The sequence below is a fragment of the Pristis pectinata genome, chromosome 9 (assembly GCF_009764475.1).
Source record: "Pristis pectinata isolate sPriPec2 chromosome 9, sPriPec2.1.pri, whole genome shotgun sequence".
Lineage (NCBI taxonomy): Eukaryota > Metazoa > Chordata > Chondrichthyes > Rhinopristiformes > Pristidae > Pristis > Pristis pectinata.
The window spans coordinates 88,839,609-88,860,971 of NC_067413.1; positions in this window are offsets into that span (position 1 = coordinate 88,839,609).

A 21,363-nucleotide genomic window follows, 5' to 3' on the forward strand; every position below is an offset into this window, starting at 1 on the left:
TTTCAAATTGTTATAATTACTGTGTAAAGGAGGATGCTTTTGTTTTAACTACTGTGGTCCACTTTACACATTTATGTTTCTTGGTGCACCCAATTCTTGGAACCTCTTATCCAACACTATGGGAAAATCACCAGCAGGAGGGCTGCAATGGTTCAAGGAAATGGTTTACCACCATTCCCTTAGGGACAATTAAGGATGGACAATAAATGTTGACCTCGGCAACAACACCTACATCCTGCAAATAAATATAAAAGCCTTGATCCAGCTATTACCTTTGTCATTGATAATGGTAAAAATAGAAACAATGAAATAGATCAGTAAGTATTTAAAGAACTAATTTTATTATAACTATCAAGTACTGTATATATTACACCTTTCGGTGCTTGGCAGAAATAATATGTGTAGATTTTTTTAAATGAAACATTTGGTGAGGTATTGTGTAGGATGTTGTGCTCTGCTGGTTTATGATAATGTTGGGTTTGTTTATGCATCCATATCAAATCCTACTCCCCACACATAGACAGGATGGATTACATCATGTTTGTGTGGGTGCTAATTTATATTTGAAACTTTGGAACAGTGACTAATTGTATTGATAGAACATAATGCAGGTAGATTAACAGTACAATATGTTTCTCCCACAAGTACATTCTGTTGACCTAAGTGAGATATTCACTTGTTTGCAGGTATTTAAAAAAATCCAGATTGATACAAAGTATTACTTATTCCTTGTAAACTTTGTTAAACCTGGCAATACAACGGAGATAAAATTCAAAGATAAGTTTATGAAATAATTCAAGTTTTAAACATTAATACAACTGAAGTAAGATTGCGCTTTAGCTTTCCTGTACATTAAGATGAGTTGCTAACACATCCCAAGGCTCTAATTTGGATTTCTGGATGATTAATGGGTAATTAACGAAGAAGGACAATGTCAGAAAGAGTTCACCTATAACAAGGAAATTTGCATTTATAAGCAATAAAACTTGTTCGCCAATTTCATCAGAAAGTTATTGCAATAATAAATAAATAATAGACATTTGATAGCAGATAAAACTGAACTTGGTCAGAGGGTTGCACTTCTGTTTAAAATGGTTTATGAAGAATTACACAGAAAGTACAGCACAATGATTCCACCCCACTGGTCATCCTTGGTGTTTAAATTCCTTCTTCCCACCTTGATTTATCTTTCTTTGAACTATCGTTCTTTGAATTGTTCTGCATGGCACGCATGATAAACTGTGGACAACTAGGTCAAAGTGACAAAGAAAAACGTCAAATTCTACTTTGTACCCAACAATGAAGCTCTGTAGACAAACCAAACTAGTGTGGGGAATAAAAGGATAAATATTTTTCTAAGCAATTTGAACATTTTACTAATAATACTATCTATCTAGCTTCTATCCTGCTTTTATAAGAGTATTGAATGGACCTCTTGTATGATAAGGTAGACTCTTGACCTCAGAAACTGGCTAAATTTCTGTATCACCAGATGAACAAGTTGTCTGGAAACAACTGCATTCCATTGCTAGTTGGTTAACAAAATTCAACAGATCTGGAATTGAATGTCGTCTGTGTCCTCTGACTGGGACCTTGGGCTGTCATCTTAATATTGCACCTGACTTCCCTGTGAGTAATTTAATCCAGAGTAAATGGGTGATACTGATGGGCTGCCTATTTTAATTGAAATGTATGTGACCAGCTGCTCAGAACAGTAGGATCCTTGAGAACGCGGAACCTATCGGACACGGGCGTGTGTATGACATGGTGTGCTTGGTGTTTGTAATTTACCACATTTAATGAAAGGAAGAAAGTTACTGCTTGTATCACCTCTACAGACTGGCCCAAAATCCATTGCAGCCAATGGAATACTTTTCATTTGCTATTATGTTAAAATGTAGGAAATGTGTTGGCCATTTGGTGAATAGCAAGCTGCCATACAAAGTAACGTGACAGTTGTCAAATGACCTGTGTTTACAGTGCTGGCTGAGTGATAAATACCACTGAGGACATCTGAGGTAATTACTTTTCTCCAAAATAGTGCCAAGAAATATTTATGTCCATCAAGAGAGTTGAGTGGGTTTCATTTTAATGTTTTACACATATGTAGGTGGACTTCAGGAAAAAGTTGTTATCCCTGGGAAAAATTGGACATGACGGTGCATTTGCAATCTGTATTTTGCTTCTACAACAGAGATGTTGCATCAGGGATTGCAAATGGCCCCAGTAGCACATGAAAGGAATGCACATAGTGTAGTATAAAAACAAACTCTACAGGAGAATGAGATATTAAATGCATTATTAATATAAAGGTTAATGGTTTACTGCTGTTTGGGGTTAATTACACAATATCTCATCAGCAATACGAAAGAGTGTTACATTGACTAGATGCTACCTAATTATAAGCAGCTTTGTGGAAGTCATTTGGGATTTTAAGCCAGCACTACACTTCTTAAAGTAGAAAAAGGCTGGAGATAAATTAAACTAAGTCACTGAAACAAGGAGAAATCAATCAAAATAAGCCCACTCTTCTCCAACATGGTCCCGGAAGACAACTGTGCCTGAGGCGGTCCCAGAAGATGCAGCCTTCACTCAGATCAAAGCTAGGATTCTGGCACTGATCTTACAAAGATACAGTAAAGTGTGGCAGTTTCTGTGTGGAATTGTTTGGTTCAAATTGTTTGTACCGGCAAGATTATTTTTTAGAAGCCTTATTACTATTTATTTCGCCAAGGAGAAAGTTTTTGCATATAAGTCCTTGATTAATAAGCATTGCAGTAGGTAGGAAAATAACACTTAACAAAGGAGGACTTATCATTCACCAAGAATGAATACAATGGATAAAAATAAATAATATCCATCTTCCTTGAGAAAAAATGAAATTTAGGTAGATTGCTTCACTCCATTATGTCTGTTGACATAATGCTTAATTCCAAATGAATTTGCTCAAAAAATATGGTTATATGAAAGGAATTTTCACTAATTCAAGTAAAGGATATCTGTGGTGGGGGAAGAACAGGTTAGATGATAGATGCTACTTTGAATTCATAACAGTTCTTTAGTTCTGGAAGTTGAGTTAGCTCCATTTTTAATGACCATTCCTTCATTAACGATGGGAGCTATTCATATGGAGTGGCTGTGAGAGATTGGTGGGCCCTTTGATGTCACCAAATGGCCATCCTTCATATATGAACCTAGCTGGTGAACATTGGCAAGCTCTTCATGGAAGACACCATAGCTCAGCTCAACCCTGACCTTGTTTGACAAGTAAAGGCACACGCATCCAGAAAGGCTTGCCAAATTCCATGCAAAACTAAGTGACTGTCCTTCCAATAACAGGTTATTAATCTTGGACAGATATTACAGCACTGTGTTCACAAATCTTTCCCAGCTTATTCCTAGCCATTTGCTATACTCCACCCTTTCATTTCTCCACCTCTGGATTCTTTTTCATTCTCTCTTTCTCTGTCATTGATAGAAGAGCTATCTGCAATCTAGAATCTGTTTTGTGAGTCTTTCCTCAAATCCTTCCACTGAGCTGCTCCAATTACTCCTTTTTCCACCCTGAAACACCTGCCAGAAACCGATCCTTCCAATCTTGCTTTAGTCATCTCTACTATCTAGTTTACCATTTTTCTCTTATGAAGCAGCTTGGGACAGATGGATTCAAATTAAAACTTGAACGATACATTGGTGGAGTAAATCAATATTGTATATCTCACATTATTGCCCAAACTAAAAATTACCCAACAATGTTCAAGACATCATTCAAATGCAAATTGTTGTTCTCAGTAAAAACAGATAAAACTGCATTGTACTCAATGGATCAATGGTGCACATGGTTGTATAATTACCGATAGATAATGCATCACAACGGTTAAGATTCTGTTAGAGATATGCAGAAAATGAAACTAGTGGAAACCTGCTGAAAGTGTTGTCATAAAATATTACATCCCCTACTCACCCTGGTTCCAAGCACCTCATGCATCCATTTCCCCCTCCTCCCCACCCCCCCCCCCCACCCCCCAACCCCACAAACACGATCTAAGGAGGATTAGGTCTTTTCAATATTATATGTAAAAGCAAAATATTGGTAATACAGAAGAGGTCAAGATAGAATATGTGGGGAGAGAAACATGGTGTCAGAATTGAGCTCAGTCACATTTGTTGAGCTCCAAAGTGGATTTTGATTAACACATATGCGTTTCAATCGAATAACATTAGACATGTGCATCAGATGATTTACTGAGTAGGCAGCTCATGAGTCTTATCATATTCAACATGGATTTGGTTCCAACACAGTCAACTTAGAGCTCAGTGCTTCAGCTAATGAGCTCCCTTAGCCTTGCATGACTGACCATGTCTTAAGCAGCATGAAGAAAGCTGAGACAAATCTATTTAAAGGGATTATCACCATCTTATAGGTTAGTGGCTGACTGATTTATTTTGGTTGTTGACATAGTTCTACAAGGGTTTGGTGGTTTCAATACCTGTTTCAAAATATAAGTACTTCAGGTCTTCCAACTAAATGCTCTCTGTCATGAGTGAATTAGCAGGCATTCCCTTGGAGTATGAATGACCGAGGGGATGGGCAGAGGTTGTATGGAGCAGGCGAAGCCAAAAGGAGGAAAAGGCCTTTGCAGATGACCATCTCCATTGAATCCACCTCGACTACTCAGGGAACAATTCTCTAACCTGAGCCCAATCTCATGAGGAAACATGTGGATGTCTGTGCTTTACCAAGGATGTCATCTGGTGTCATCCACTGACAGAACTACAATTGCAAAGCAGAGCAAGGATTGCTATGCCAGATACTTTCAAGATGATTGTGGTCCTGCAGTTTTAGGTATACAAATCTTTCTAAGTTAGAGATGAAGATGTTTGCAACATCTCCTGACTTGCTGTACACTGTTGTGTAACAGAGGTTACATAAACTCTCTCTTTAAAAAGGGTTAACTACATCTCATTTTCTCCTGCTGCCATCAGCCAGGGTATGTAGCTTGCATGGGATAGGAGACTTCCCCACTGTGTATGGTCTCAATGACCATATGTATAGTGCACCATGAGCACAACATTTAACTTCTACACTATACAGGATATGAAAAATGTTCCACTCCCTTAATGTTCACCAGATGTTTGATCATACAGCACATCATTGCAAGTCAGTGTACTGCCACTAGCGGCCATGATGCCTTCTTTCGGTGGCAGTCTGCTATGCCAGCTTCACTTAAGCCACTACAGCAAATTGAAAGATGGCTACTGTCTGACAAGGGCTATGCTTTCATGACATTGACATCCAAACTAACTTTAAGCTGTCCAGGCTATCCTTAACTGGAGCCAGCCACTCAGAGTATTGATCCTTTTTGATGTGTCCATCCAATCAATTGATTGGAAACTGAAATAATTCTAATGAGCAAAAGATCTCATACTACCCTACACTACAATCAACACACAATCACAATCCCCGGTGTTGTTATGGGAACTATTGAGTTTAAACCCTGGGATAACACTTCAGTAGCATCAGTTTAACATCTTAGCACAACTACAAAGTATTAGTAAGTTGGTGAACTTATTTTGCAAGTACAGGGCAGAGAAATGAAAATATTAAATGTTCATTTCATTTCCTTTTAGCCCTATTTTAGTTTTCAAGGGTTCCTGCAATGCATATACTAATGTGTGACAATTTAACCAGTATTTTCAGTACAGAGAAGTAGTTCTCATTCTTTCCTTTCTTCTGTCCATCCTACTTTCCTATTTTCCAGCAACATTAAATTGAGATATTAACTGTGCCATACATGTGGTATTGCAGCCAAAGCCCTACCAATAATGGATGTAAGTTTGGATATGCCATCTTTGCCTGTACAATCAGAACATTTACGTCTTCAAAGCAGCACAAATGTCTCAGTTTCCTGACCTACCAGGCATGTACTCCTGCTCTGTATTTCACAGCTCCCACATACTTTTGTCCATGTTCTTCTGTCCAGCAGATATGATAATAATGTTTAAGAGGCATTTAGACAGGCACATGAACAGCCGGGAATGGAGAGATATAGACGATGTGCAGGCAAATGAGGTCTGCTTAAATTGGCATCGTCAGCACAGACATGGTGGGCTGAAGGGCCTGTTGTATGTTCTATGTCCATGTTCTCACCCTCTAGTTGCTCCCATTCACTCATAGACCAGATGACCTTGTTTACAGCTTATCACCATGGTCACCCCAGTTTTACCCTATCAGAGACATACCCCTTCCCCACCTGCTCTAGAACTTTACAAATTTCTTTTCTCTCCCTTTCAGTTTTGATGAAGGGTCTCCAACCTGAAACATTGATTCTATTTCCTTTTCCAAAGATGAGGGCTGAGTGTTTCCGGCATTTTTTTGTTTTATTTAGATTTCCAGCATCTTCAGTTTTTTTTGATTTCCTGTAACTTTTTAGCACATGGATCGCAGGCATTTGACTCAACAGAAGTAAAAGCTCCCCCTAACAATTTTAATGAGGATGTTCACGTCAAACTACCTATCACAGAAATTTGTGAAACATAGATTAATTTTGAAAATAAAATAATCTCCCAGCTCTCGAGTATTAATATTAGAATACACACAATCTAAATAAGCTTTCATATTTCCATCTGTTGCCTGGAGATATATATTTGACACCTCATTAGGAGTACGTTATCGCAGATGTCTTTCAGTTATCTGACCCATGGTGAACTAGCCAAGAAATGTTCTGTTTGACATATTAACTTTCAGATTTAAACAAGATAGTTTACCACATGTCAAAAAACTGTTTTACACAATTTTGTGAGTTCCAAATGATCTAGAACATGAAGTATAGAACAGTATAGCATAGAAAAGGGCCCTTTGGCCCACTATGTTGTGCTGAACTAATTAAACTAGTAATTAAATACCTAACTAACCTAATCCCTTCTACCTACACCATGTCCCTATTCCTGTGGTTTTCAGTTTAAATAAAGAATGCACTATTACTTTTAGTAGTTCTCAGTGGGCCAGGCACCATCTGTGGATAAGGAAACAGACTTAACATTTCAGGTCGGTGACCTTTCAGCAAAACTGGAAAAAGATAGAAATTAAAGGTGTTTAAATTTGCAGAGGAGGGGGAGGCTGCAGAGAACATCGGATATGTCTGTGATTCGGTGGGAAGTGAGAATGAGGAACATAGATAATGTTAGTACCAGCTGAGCGAGTGTGGTGAAAGCTTGTTAATCACAGCTGATTGGTCTGGAAGAGATAGAATTAGAAGGAGAATTAATGACCTTTGGAAATTTTCACTAATTATATTCATTTATGGGCAATTAAAGTAGCTGCAAAATTTATGTTTGTTCGTTTGTGTATAAGGGAAAAGGACACTTAATGGCACGATTTAAAAAGTTCTGGACTTTGAATTTACTAAAACACTTAGAAAGTAATTTTCAGTGATTTAAAGTCTAGTTCCTCATGGTGGGAAACTAACATTGCGATAAAAGACATTTACTTTTGCTAATTTCAATTGTGTAAATCAAAATGAAACAAATACTATTTTCATTGGCTGTGCAGGAGAAGACAGAGGGTGGTAGTGGATGATTGTTTCTCAGACTGGAGGCCTGTGACTAGTGGTGTGCCTCAGGGATCGGTGCTGGGACCATTGTAGTTTGTTGTCTATATCAATGATCTAGATGATAATGTGGTAAATTGGATCAGCAAGTTTGCTGATGACACTAAGATTGGAGGCATTGTGGACAGTGATGAAGGCTTTCAAAGCTTGCAGAGGGATCTGGACCAACCGGAAAAATGGGCCAGAAAATGGCAGATGGAATTTTTTGCAGACAAGTGTGAGATGTTGCATTTTGGAAGGACAAATCAATGTAGGACATACACAGTAAATGGTAGGGCACTGAGGAGTACGGAGGGACAAAGGGATCTGGGAGTGCAGATACATAATTCCCTGAAAGTGGCATCACAGGTAGACAGGCTTGTAAAGAAGGCTTTTGGCATCCTGGCTTTCATAAATCAAAGTATTGAGTATAGGAATTGGGATGTTATGGTGAGGTTGTATAAGACATTGGTGAGGCCAAATTTGGAGTATTGTGTGCAGTTCTGGTCACCTAACTATAGGAAGGATATCAGTAAGATTGAAAGAGTGCAGAGAAGATTTACTAGAATGTTGCCAGGTCTTCAGGAGTTGAGTTACAGGGAAAGATTGAACAGGTTAGGACTTTATTCCTTGGAGTGTAGAAGAATGAGGGGAGATTTGATAGATGTTTACAAAATTATGAGGGGTATAGACAGAGTAAATGCGAGTAGGCTCTTTCCACTTAGAATAGGAGAGATAAGTACGAGAGGACATAACTTTAGGGTGAAAGGGGAAAGGTTTAGGGGAACATTAGGGGAAACTTCTTCACTCAGAGAGTGGTGGGAGTGTGGAACGAGCTGCCATCTGACGTGGTAAATGGGGGCTCACTCTTAAGTTTTAAGAATAAATTGGATAGATACATGGATGGGAGAGGTCTGAAGGGTTATGGACTGGATGCAGGTCAATGGGACTAGCGGAATAAAGTTTCAGCACAGAATAAAAGGGCCAAATGGCCTGTTTTCTGTGCTGTAGTGTTCTATGGTTCTATGGTTCAAATATTTCAAGCAATATTTTTAGCAATTGTAATTGTTTTAAAGCACTTATCAAAACTCAACCATTTAGATATTGAGTTCCCACATGGCAAAAGTTGCCTGCAGCCCTGCAGCGGTTGGCAAATCCATCCCGCTGGCCTCCCAAGCATTCGTGCGTATGTACGGGCTGTACACGAGTCGAGTGCTTGTGACCTGGGGAGGTCCTGTATTATATGATTACAGGCTGTCTCCAGGTTACTGACTTATGGACACCCATACATATGAACGAGCTCCCATAATAGTATTAAATTCAAAAGTCCGACAGATATTTGTTCCTACGAAAGGCAGAACTCTGTTTTTCTGGTACGGTCACATTCAGTCACATGGAATTTTGAAATATAGTCTACCACTTTATTAATAATTCCCCACTTTTAGTAAATGCTTCTTTTAATCAGTAGTATGCACTTTTGATGACATTTTTTACAATACTGTGGAGGTATGGTTATCACATCAAGCGATTTTCCTACTTATGGACAAAATCGACATATGGAGATCTGTATAAACAGAATCATTCATTCCCTGGTGATGGCCTTTATTGCAGGAGAGCTGTGATTTTGATGCGTAACTTTGTTCTTATTTTTATTTTCAGGATGTTGGTTTCATAGGCAAGGCCAACATTTAATGTTCATCTCTCATTGTCTTTGAGAAGGCAATAGCAAACTGGCTTCTTTCACCACTTAAATCCTTGCAGTCACGGTTTGATGGTACAGCCTAGTTAGACCCTTTCAGTGCCAGCTAAGAGTTAAAGACATCGGTGAGTCTAGAGTCACATATTGGTGGGACCAATTATGGCAGATTTCCTTTCCTAGATGAGATTTGTAAACCAGTTGGATTTTTATGACCATCAGATACTTCCATGGTTACCTTTCCTGATTTTTATTCCAGATTATTTAATTCGCTGAATGCAAATTTCCCAACTCCAATGAGAAGCTCATGTCTGTGAGTTTTTAATACAGGTCTCACGATTATCTGAACAAAACATGATCACTGTCTCACTGTATTCCCTTTGTACTTTGTACTTTGTACTTTGCATTATTTATTGATACACATTTTAAAAAGTCCGTTAATCTGTAGCGATCAAGTATCATGGATTCATGATATTGATGGAAATAATACTTATGCCATTGAAGGAAACAGCAGGGAAAATGCTTTAAACTTCAGATCTAGGCTGCATCTTCACTTCTGTGGAATCATTATTTCATGCCCCTGAAATTCTTATATACACAATGAGATTATGAATATATAGCCTATTTCTGATTCCAAATATTTGAGTGAAAAATCACACTGTACACAGTGTCCAGATAATGTGATCATGTTTATTAAAATCCATGTTCAAGCAGGGAGGGCTAGGTCCAATTACTGAGGGTATCCTTTCTAATAATATATTGACTAATTACGAGGGGGAGAAAAATCATCCTTTTAACGCTGTACCAGCTGAAGTTTAATGAAATTAATTCTGTGCCTGGAATTCTCTTTACTCAATAATGCAAGTCTCTTCATTAGGTTATCAAGAGACATAAAGCAAAGGTGGCTTAATGGAGATACAAATCATCTAATTTAACTGAATGGAAGAACAGACTTGAGGGACTGAGTAGCTTCCTATGCGTTTCCTTAGATAGTATGTCCACTCTTCCTTGCTGCAACACAAAATCCAGGTAGAATTTCTTCATCACAAAGCTACTTCTGAGTTAATTCAATACTAATTTTTGTTCAGATTGTGATTTCAATGAATAAAGCAAAACAAGATCCCTTTTGCTTTATTTCAATTTTAGTTAGTAAATAATAATGTGGTAAACTATATTTCAAAAATCCATGTGAAAGTCTGAATGTGACCTTACCATAAAACCTGAATAAATTAATTCAACTAATAGTTGACCAACCATGAGATGGATCTTAATATTAGAATACCAGAATACCTCTGGAAAATGATTAATCATCAGGCCAAAATGTTTTACCTCTTCCACTTTGCTAAACAAAACCTTTGCATTGTCTACACATATTTACTGCTGATGATTTCAATACCTATTACCATAACATTTATATGGTGTAAAAGCTTATCTTACTTCATAGCTTTATGTTTAATTGGTCCATTGATAACTCCAGATTTCTGTTTAATACTATAACAAAAAGTACTCCCTCCAAGCCATTTACGAATTGTGTGAATAACAGCTGCTCTAAATTAGACTCTTGTGGAAGTCCCTTCATGAAGCACTTGGAATTTTCATGATCTCTGATTTCTACATCATTTTGACTTGTATCCCTAATTGAATATTTTTAACTTGTAGCAAATTAACGTGAGTTTTGTCCTCAGCACATGAACCAAATCAGAGCAATCACTTGGCAACAGATTGCTCAAATGTATTTTATTAGAACATCTGACAAGTGGTGGTGGGTCAAAGAATCAAATGGCCAATCACACAGGCTCATTGTTAACAAACTAAAAATAGTTGTGCTTTCACCTTTAATCACAGAGGTGAAAGGACGAAAACCACAATCAGTTTTGACACCTGCAAAATGTAATAAAAAGGGCAGGAATAAGAAGCAGAAATTTGTGAGTTTCCTCCCACTGGTCATCATGAGCAGCAGCCTTACAATCTTCATTCTACTTTAAGCGGGAATAGTAAGTTTTCTGATCTCAATAATAATCTGGAATGGGACACTTATTGACTTCCCAGTTAATGATATTTCAAAGGAGCAACCTTCTTGCTCTTCATTTCTATGGTAGCCAGGAATAGGAATCTTCCTGACCTTCCTCACAGTAGTACTTTGAATGTTACTGATCTTCCTCTTTATGTTACTCAGGTGCAGGAAAATTGATGACCTTCCTCTTAATGATAACCATAATAACCAATAAAAATGGAAAACATTGGGGATACCCAGCAGGTCAAGCAGCATCTGTGAAGCAAAAAGCAGTTTTAACTTTTCAACTGGATGACATTCACTAGCCAACATACTGATTCTTCTTTCTCCCCTCACCACATTTCTTTATGACATAGAAGGAGGCAATAGTGCCCTATGAATCTATCCAGGCACACAGAGCAGTACAGCTCTGCCATTAATTTTTCATGTATCCATTCTCCCCACATTCACGTTAACCCCTCCCAGATCCTACATTCACCTGCCCATTAGGAGCAATTTACAGCAGCCCAGTAACCTACCAGCCTGAATGTCTTTGGGACGCGGGAGGAAGACGGAGCACCCGAAGGAACTGCACATGGAGAACATGCAAACTCCACGTAAACAGCATTGGATTTATGACTGAACTCAGGTCTCTGGAGCTATGAAGCAACATCTCTGTAAGCTGTGTCACTGTGCCACCTCAGCTGTACTTCTGTGGCACATTTTAATATAATTTTAATGTCTCCCCTACTCTTTTGGTTCCCTTGCACTAATGTGTAATTTAGTAATGAGTACATAGTGTACTCCTTGAATTCATCACAGTCAATGAAACTGAAATTTGAAACGGGAGAACGATGTGCAGCTGCTGTTGTATTACAAATTTAACGTAAATGACAGGGGAATATTTCTACCCATAACAGGTTTATTCATCATTTCAGCCAGTTCCAAACTTCATACATAAATTCACAGATGGTAGAATCTTGTAAATTACAGCATCAAAGAAGATGTGCAGCTCAATGGGCTGGCTTTTTAATTGCAACTATCAGCAAAATGCCATTTGTCTGTCCTTCTAATACTTTCAAAATGATGTCAGCTTCCATGTCAATAGGCACTCATGGTTTTAATAACTCAATATGTTTGAATGTTTCTTCTAATTTCTCATAGTGAACATTTTGAGACCATGTTCTCTTGTTAACAAGTCACTGAAAATAAATGCAATCAATTTTTAAATATCTATTAGGTCATCGTAACTTTTAATGTTCTGTGAAACAAAAGTTCACATTTTTAGGTTTTTCTTTGAGTTTATCTTCTGGTATTATTATATGAAATCTTCAATGTACCTTTTGGATGGTTCTAATATCCTTTCCCTGACAGGATGGTCAGAATTGCACCTAATACTTCAGTTACGATGCAACCAATGCAACATATATTTGCGTGAGGACTCGCTTGCTTTTATGTTCAATGTCCCCAAATATAAAACTAATATTTTTGTGCCATGTTCTCCTGGCATTCCCATATTAGTGCCAGCCTGGACTCAGTAATAGTTCTTGCCTCTGTTAGAAAATTGGGGATTCAAGCCTCACTTCAGAGATAGGTTTGCAATTAAGATTGACTCAGCTTGTTATTCCTCTTTTGCACTATTTATTTAATTTTGTTATTTATAGTAATTTTTATGTTTTTATGTCTTGCAACTGTACTGCTGCCACTAAACAACAAATTTCACAGCATATGTCAGTGATAATAAACCTAATTCTCATTCTGATTCAATATGCATTGAGGAGGCTCTGCACTCCCAGTGGGACCATATTTCATATGTATTGTGGCAATGTGTGTAGAAGATCAGTGAATAGTTTTCAAGTTATTCTCACCAATAGCTTCCCCTCAGCCACTAAACTGGATTATTTAAATATTTCCTGATTTGGGGACCTTGTGAGAAAATTTTCGGTCATGTTTCTCCACATTATGACAGTGATTGCATTTACAAGTATTTCACTAGATGTGAAGCAGTTTGGGATAATCTGAGATTGTGTTAATGCATATTCCTTCATTGTTTTACTATTTAAATTTCTATGAATAAATAAATAAAAATTCTTTGTTCTTTCTCCCTTTTAACGATCTTATTTGATTACTTTCATGTTCTAAAATGATGCTACTTGATCTTGAATGAATGTTCCAACTAGCTGCCCATTCCACTAAACAGACTATATCCTCCTATTCTGTTTATCATGCCCTCTTTTCACTTATCCACAAACGTATTTACTAAAGGAAAACAAAGGAGACTACAAAAGATTACATTGCTATCCACTCACAAAGTCATAACAACCTCAAATCAAATAAGGATTCAACTACTTAAGACCCATCTTCCATTTTTTTCCTGTCATCTCTACTTTTGTCTTGCATCAGCATCCCTCCTGATGTTTAATCTCACCTGTCCTTCACTCCTTCACAGACATGATTATTCTGCTTCTGCCCTCATCCATCTGAAAGCCTATTTGTCTCTTACTTTACCCAGATGAAAGATCGTTGACCTGCAATGTTAACTGTTTCTCTCTCCACAGTTGATCTGCTGAGTACTTCCAGCACCTTTGTTTTTCAGGTTTTCTGAAATCATAGTTTATTGCTTCTTCCCTTACTCTTTGCTTCCTTCCAAAGCACCTCAAATACTTTAACTTCTCTGACAACTTCATTATATGAATCCACATGGATATTCTGGATCAATCAGGTCTGGAAAGGTGTTTACTAGGCATTTACCCAGGAGTACTGTGACTAACTATTTGGTCTCCCTAGCTCTCAACTTATACAATAAAAAAGTAGATTCAAATTTAAGACTTTCCTGGTCTCTGTAAATCATCTTCACACAGAATGAAGCTGAGCTGTTGACAGAGATTGTACCTAAAACTGAATATGGTCCGTGGGGAAATCATGAAATGTTGGATATTTAATTATTAACAGTTGCCTAAGAAATAGTAGGGCATTTTCAGCATTTTATGATTGAGTTCCAATGTTATTATGCAAAAACACAGACATAATGTGAGAAATGCACAGCTTGTGAAATTGGACCCAGTGCTTTCAGTTGCATGCTGCACGAGGGCACACCACAGTGGATATCATTTGTGGTGCAAAGCACATTTGGAGGGACAAGCACTGGGGTCGGAGCCAAGGGAACAGAGGAAGAAGGGCTGCCTTTGTCGAGCTTATCCTCTATTAGAGATCAGGGATTCATGTTCCAATATATAGGTCTCTTTTGAGCTATGAATCAATATGTTTATTCTAAGGCAGTACTGATCACAAGATCACAAGACAAGGGAGCAGAAGCAGGCCATTTGGCCCATCGAGTCTGCTCCAAGGAAAGGGAAATAGAAATGAGAAATGGGGAATGGGGGAAGAAGAAGAAGAAAAAAAAAATTATTCTAATCCCAATTACGGGCCTTATCCCCATATCCCTTGATATCCTGACTATTTAGATATCTATCTATCTCCTCCTTGAACGCCCCCACTGATCTGGCCTCCACTGCTGTACGTGGCAAGGAGTTCCACAAATTCACCACCCTCTGGCTAAAGAAATTTTTCCTCATCTCTGTTTTGAAATTGTACCCTCTAATTCTAAGATTGTGCCCTCTGGTCCTGGACTCACTCACCAAGGGAAACAGCCTAGCCACATTTACTCTGTCCTTTCCTATCAATATTTTAAATGTCGCTATGAGGTCCCCTGTCATTCTTCTGTACTCCAGCGAGTACAGTCCAAGAGCCGACAAACGCTCCTCATACGTAAGCCTTTTCATTCCTGGAATCATCCTCGTAAATCTCCTCTGAACCCTCTCCAACGTCAAAACATCCTTCCTAAGATGTGGGGCCCAAAACGGCGCACAATATTCCAAATGAGGCCTCACTAGTGCCCCGTAGAGCATCATCAACACTTCCTTACTTTTATACACTATACCTCTCGAAATGAATGCCAACATAGCATTCGCTTTCTTTACCCACCGATCCGACCAGGTGGTTAACCTTTAAGGTATCCTGCACGAGTACCCCCAAGTCCCTTTGTACTTCTGTGCTTTGGATTTTCTCTCCTCCTAGATAATAATCTGCCCGCTTATTTCTGCTTCCAAAGTGTACAACTGCACATTTCCCTACATTGAATCTCATCTGCCATTCCTTGCCCATTCTCCTAAACTGTCTAGGTCCCTCTGCAACCTTCCTATCTCTTCAATACTCCCTACTCCTCCTCCTATCTTGGTGTCATCCGCAAACTTAGCCATGAAACCATTTATTCCATCATCCAAATCGTTAATGTACAAGGTAAAAAGGAGTGGTCCCAACACCGAACCCTGCGGCACACCACTAGTAACCGGTAACCAACCAGAACGAGATCCTTTTAGTTTCCACTCTTTGCCTCCTGTCAACCAGCCAATGCTCCACCCATTCTGTTATCCTACCCGTAATTCCATGATCTCTCATCTTATAATCAGTCTCTTGTGAGGCACCTTATCAAAGGCCTTTTGAAAGTCTAAATACACAACATCTACCTCCTCTCCCTTATCCACCTTACCTGTGATTTCTTCAAAAAACTCCAATAGGTTGGTCAGGCAGGATCTTCCCTTCACAAAACCATGTTGGCTAGGACCTATCCTGCCCTGCGCCTCTAGGTATTCTGTAACCCTGTCTTTGAGGATAGATTCCAATAACTTTCCCACCACTGATGTCAGACTAATAGGTCTGTAATTTCCTTTATGCTGCCTCCCACCTTTCTTATACAACGGAACTACATTTGCGACCCTCCAGTCCTCCGGAACCACGACGGAATCTATCGATTTCTGGAAAAATTATCGCCAATGCCTCCGCTATCTCTAAAGCCACCTCCTTCAGAACCCGGGGATGCACCTCATCCGGTCCGGGAGACTTATCAGTCTTTAGTCCATTTAGTTTTCCTAGCACCTTCTCCCTAGTAATCTTAACTGAACTCAATTCCATTTCGTGAGACTCCTGACTAACCGGCACATTGCTGAAGTCCTCCACGGTGAAGACAGATGCAAAATATTCATTCAGTTCCTCTGCCATCTCTCTATCGTCCATTATAATAGCTCCTGCACCGTTATCAATTGGTCCTTTATCAACCCGTGTCTCTCTTTTACACCTTATGTATTTAAAAAAACTCTTAGTATCCTTTCGAATGTTATCTGCCAACTTCCTTTCATAATTTATCTTTTCTTTCCTAATGATCTTCTTAGTTTCTCTCTGCAGGTTTTTAAAAGCTTCCCAGTGTTCTGTTTTCCCACTAATTTTTGCTTCTTAGTACGCCGCCCCTTTTGCTTTTATTTTAGCCTTCACCTCTCTCGTTATCCACATTTGTGCCTTTTTTCCATTAAAAACCTTTTTTCTTGGAATATATCTATCCTGCAATTTCCTTATTTCCTGTAGAAATTCCTTCCATTTCTCCTCTGCCGTCCCTCCAGCCAGCTTACTCTTCCAATCAATTAGGGCCAACTCCTCTCTCATACCATTGTAATTTCCTTTGTTCCACTGAAATATCGATACACCAGTTATCAGTTTCTCCTTCTCAAACTTGAAACTGAACTCAATCATATTGTGATCACTGGTTCCCAGTGGTTCCTTTACCTTTAGTTCCCTAATCACCTCCGGTTCATTACACAGCACCCAATCCAAAACAGCCGATCCCCTGGTGGGCTCTTCAACAAGTTGCTCTAGAAAAAACGTCCCTTAGACATTCCACAAACTCCCTCTCCTGAGTACTACCGCCATTCTGGATTTCCCAGTCCACCTTCATGTTAAAATCCCCCATAATTATCTTCACATTGTCACTCTGGCATGCTTTTTCTATCTCAAACTGCAACTTATCGTCCACTTGCTGACTGCTATTAGGGGGCCTATATATGACTGCTACTATTGTCCTTTTACCCTTGCTATTCCTTAGCTCCACCCACAAGGATTCCACCTCCTCTGACCCAATATCCTTCCTTTCTATCGATTTTATATCACTACTAACCATCATGGCCACACCTCCCCCTCTGCCTACCCGCCTATCCTTCCTATACACTGTGTACCCCTGGACATTCAGTTCCCAATCACATCCATCATAAAGCCATGAATTGGTGATTGCCACAATGTCGTATTTATTAACCTGTAGTTGTGCCACTAGGTCATCTACTTTATTCCTAATGCTAAGTGCATTTAAATATAGTACGTTTAGTCCGGTATCTGCTATTAATTTTGTTGTACTTCTATTGTTTAGCAGATTATCCTGGCTTTCCACCTGTCTATCCTTCTTACCATCTTCACTACATACTACCTTAGACATGTTCCTATATACCTCATCCCCTATCCTAACGTTCTGTATCCTAACATCCTGACTTGTTGTACTTCTATTATTCAGCAAATTATCCTGACTTCTCACCTGCCTGTCCTTCTTGCCATTCTCATTGGACTTGTTTCTATAAACTCTCTCCTTTACCTTAGCATCTTGTAACCTAACATCATGGTTTCCATCCCCCTGCCAGATCAGTTTAAACCCTCCCCTACAACTAAATCAAACATTCCCGCCAAGATATTGGAACCTCTGGAGTTTAGGTGCAACCCATCCTTAGCGAATAGGTCATGCCTCCCCCAGAAAAGGTCCCAATTATCCAAAAATCTGAAGCCCTGCCCCCTGCACCAGTCACTCAGCCACGCATTCATCTGCCAGAGCTTTCTATTCTTCCTATCATTGACACGTGGCACAGGTAGTAATCCTGAGATTACTACCCTTGAGGTTCTACTTCTCAACCTTCTCCCCAATGCCTTGTATTCCTCCTTCAGGACCTCTTCTCTTTTTCTACCTATGTCATTGGTACCTACATGTACCAAGACTTCTGGCTGCTCACCCTCTCCCCTCAGAATATTCTGGACCCGGTCCGTGATATCCCGTACCCTGGCACCAGGGAGGCAACACACCATCTGAGACTCATGGTCGCTATCGCAGAATCTGCTATCCGTACCCCTTACTATAGAATCCCCAATAACCACTGCATTTCGCTTCCTCCGCTGGACCACAGTACCAGGCACGGTGCCAAGGTCTCGGTTGCTGAGGTCTTCCTCTATCAGGTCATCCTCTCCAACCGAATCTAAAATGAGATATCGGTTTTTGAGGGGGACCGCCACAGAGGTGCTGTCTACAAACTCTTTATAACTCCTATCTATTTCCTGCTCGCTCTCCCTAACCAACTGAAGGTCATCGAGCTGCAGCTCCAGACTCTCAATCCGTTCCTTGAGGAGCCGCATCTCGGTGCACTTTGCGCAGATGTAATTATCGGGGAGTCTGGTAGTCTCCCAGGGTCCCCACATCTGACACTCCAAACATAAGACCAACCCTAGATGCATCTTGCTGAATACCACTGAGTTCAACAAATAAACTAATAACTTACCCCCTCTCTATTAGTCTCGCCTCTTTCCCGCTCTCGCCGAAGCCCGTTGAGCCAAAGCCTAACCCACTCTGCTCCCTCTCACTCAGCTGCCCGTTCTGATGCTGCCCGCTAGATATGTTGGTCTGCTACTTAAATCGCCCGCGCGCTGCCGAGTGACGTCACACGCCTGCGCAGTCACTCGCCGCTATCCCGAACGCTAGAAAGAAAAAAAAATCGCTCCTCGTTAATTTCCGGCACTCTCCGCTCTCTGGTCGCTGGAATAGCAGGGGTCCAGCCACTTGTATGAGCTAGTCCACCCATCAGGGTCAGTGTCACTCTTATCCTGAACTTCCAGGCCTGCAGATCATTCCAGGTTGAGTCACCCATTCGATACAACACATCTCGGTTTGCTGAGTACCACATCATCCCAGATAATCCCTTTTCCCTGGGTAAAGATTTTGTCTTTTGAGCAATTATCAGGCTGAATGGATTGCATATCTGAGAAAATTGCAGGCTTTTTGAAGCTTGAGGGAGTGATAGGTCCAATCCATGTGCTGCAATGCATTCCCATTGAGAATCCAGTTCTCTTTGTGAATCACTGGAATTATCACCTTCTGAATATAGAGCTTGTGGGTGATCATTTGAAAAGAAAGTACCATGGCCATTGCTCTGTATCTGGGGGATACAGAGCTGTTTTATTCTTGGACAGTCCTTGTTGTACTGGTATTGGTATTAGTATTGGTTTATTATTGTCACTTGTACCAAGGTACAGTGAAAAACTTGTCTTGCATACCAATCGTACAGGTCAATTCACTACACAGCGCAGTTACATTGGGTTAGTACAGAGTGCATTGATGTAGTACAGGTAAAAACAATAACAGTACAGAGTAAAGTGTCACAGCTACAGAGAAAGTGCAGTGCAATGAGGTGCAAGGTCACAACAAGGTAGATTGTGAGGTCATAGTCCATCTCATCGTATAAGGGAACCGTTCAATAGTCTTATCACAGTGGGGTAGAAGTTGTCTTTAAGTCCAGTGGAAGAGGAGAGAATAGAGAATGACCTGGGTGGGTGGGGTCTTTGATTGTGCTGGCTCCAAGGAGGGGAGGCTGGTGTCCATGATGCGCTGGGCTGTGTCCACAACTATCTGCAGTTTCTTGTGGTCCTGGGCAGAGCAGTTGCCATACCAAGCCGTGATACATCCAGATAAGATGCTTTCTATGGTGCATTGATAAAAGTTGGTGAGAGTCAAAGGGGAAAAAACAAATTTCTTTAGCCTCCTGAGGAAGTAGAGGCACTAGTGAGCTTTTTTGGCTGTGGCATCTACGTGATTTGACCAGGACAGGCTGTTGGTGATGTTCACTCCCAGGAACTTGAACCTCTCAACCCTCTCGACCTCAGCACCATTGATGTAGACAGGAGCATGTACACTGCCCCCTTTCCTGAAGTCAATGACCTGCCCTTTTGTTTTGTTGACATTGAGGGAAAGGTTGTTGTCATGACACCATTCCACTAAGCTCTCTATCTCCTTCCTGTATGTTGCACAGATTTTCAGGATAGGTTGCATTCTCTCCCTGCTTGGCTCCTGGCTCCACTCCATGACTCCAGTTGGTGTAGCAGATGGCTTTTATAACAATTGCTGTAGGAAAACCACATGCCTCTGAGATGATGCAGTCAGGGTCCTCAGCTGAGATCCAAATGTCTGTCATGTTCAGGAGGGTCAGATCCTTCACTGCTGTTTGCGGCATCTTCCATTACTGCTTCATCATATGGGCTTGGTCTTTGCCCGATCTTCTCAAGCAGGAGGAACAGGTAGAGGCAGAGGCAGAGGAGCAGGGGGATGAGGTACAGAAGAACAAGAAGACAGGGCAGGTGACAGAGGCAGAGGGTGTCTGTAGAGGATGAATGATCCTGAGGAGACCACTCAGTGAGTTCTGTGCCTAACTAGGATAAGATATGATGAGATAAGATAACATAAGATTTCTTTATTAGTCACATATACATCGAAACACACAGTGAAATACATCGTTTTGCGTAGAGTGTTCTGGGGGGAAGCCCGCAAGTGTCGCCATGCTTCTGGTGCCAACATAGCATTCCCACAAATTCCTAACCCGTACGTCTTTGGAAAGTGGGAGGAAACCGGAGCACCCAGAGGAAACACACACAGATACGGGGAGAACGTACAAACTCCTCACAGACGGTGGCTGGAATAGAACCTGGGTCACTGTTGCTGTAATGATGTTACACTAACTGCTACATGGCGGTAATGTGGTGAAATAATGGGTCACCATTACACCACTAAACTTTGGCATTCAAAATTACGAGGGTCCCAGAGGAAGTAACTAAGAAGGATCTATATACCACAGCAGAGGGCATAGATTTAATGTAATTGGTAGAAGAAGGAGATGAAATGTCACCTCACGCAGGACAGGGTGGAGATCTGGAGATCATTGATTAAAAGGACGGCAGAGGCAGAAACTCTCTTCATGTCTAAAAGATAGTTAGATGTGCATTTGAAGAACCGTGATTTTCAGGGCCACACTAAGGGTTGGAAGGTAGGTTGAGGATGGGTAGTTCTTTCTAGATTGGCATGCGTATGAAGGGACAAATGGTCTTGTGCTTTGCAAAGGAACATGAATGTTAGATCAAGGGAAACTCAATAATGTTACCATGATCATTGCTTTTATCCT